The sequence below is a fragment of the Pteropus medius genome, unplaced genomic scaffold (assembly GCF_902729225.1).
Source record: "Pteropus medius unplaced genomic scaffold, Ma_sr-lr_union100, whole genome shotgun sequence".
Taxonomy (NCBI): Eukaryota; Metazoa; Chordata; class Mammalia; order Chiroptera; family Pteropodidae; genus Pteropus; species Pteropus medius.
The window spans coordinates 2,372,127-2,373,458 of record NW_024350399.1 but is presented as its reverse complement, the minus strand read 5'-3'; positions in this window follow the sequence as shown (position 1 = coordinate 2,373,458).

Below are 1,332 nucleotides of genomic sequence, written 5' to 3'. Positions count from 1 at the left end.
GGGGTAGGGGGTGGGCGAGGAGGGGGAGGTAGATAGGGTAAAGAGGATCAAATATAGAGGGGTAAGGGGAGGGTGAAGTGGGTAAAGGATATCAAATATATTGTAGCCGAAGGGAATTTGACTTTGAGTGGTAAACACAATAGAATATAGAGATGTCAAATTATAATGTACACCTGAAAATTAAATAATCGTAGTAACCAATTTTACCTCAATAAACTTAATAAAAAAGATAAAAATAAAATAAAATAAATTTTTAAAAAGCTATTTTGACTTCGGTTTGGTTAAATAGGCATGTCTTTAAAGTTATCAGAACTAAGTATAATACTTTTATTCTACCTGGGTTTATTAGTCAAATAAGTTCATGTTTCTCTGTTGCAAAATTTGTCAGCAAGAAAAATAACTCAATATTATGAAATTGTCAGAAGTAACCTAAACTTAATTATTAAGAACAAGTAAAATAAATAGATGTATATGGGATAGAAAGTTTTTAAAAGAACTTTTCAGCAATATTTATGCTTTATGGTACGTCTACTTACAGTTTCCCAAAATCTTTTGGTAACTTGGAACCTTACGGTTTTTCCAAGTTAAGTTAAATGATGAGTCAAGTTAAATTTATTGAATGCCTAGATATTTTTTGTGGACGAAAAATGACCACAAAGCTCGGGATGGCCATATGACAGGTCCTACAAACTCAAAGGCAGAAAGTAACCACCTAGGATGGTATAAACATAATTCCTTATTAAAATCGGGTCATGGCAGGTAGTCACATCCTACGCCTGTAGATTCCTTGACCCGTGTTCTTCAGCCCAGATGCTCACTGGTTTGCCTGATAGCAGCATAGCCAGTATATAAGTCTCATTTCCAGTCCTCAAAGCAGGAACCTACTTCTGTCCCTAGAGGACACTGGTGGGCAGGGGCAGAAAGGCCATCTCCAAAGGAGAATGAGACTTTCAGTGTTCTTCAGGGACAGACCCTGCAGACACTGAGGAAGATGCCGATTGCCACAGCACCACTGGCCACAGGACTGTCCACAAGCAGCCTCCACAAAGTTATTTTTCTCTCCAAGTCAGAGCTAAATGCAAACTCTTATTCAGCAGGGGTGAGTTGGATATACCTCTTCTAGGGAACGGGGCTCTATGGGATCACATCACCTGTGGATAAGAGAGGGAAGCACTCCATAGCTGGGTTGAGGATGAAGAGTCAGGCGCCCGGAGCTGCCGCTTAAGGGAGAGACAGCTGAGAGCCTCGTGGTGGCCCTCTTGGGTAGTCAAAAACTTACACACTGGCCTGCACTGGACAGCTTCATTGTACGATACATTGGACAGCTTCATT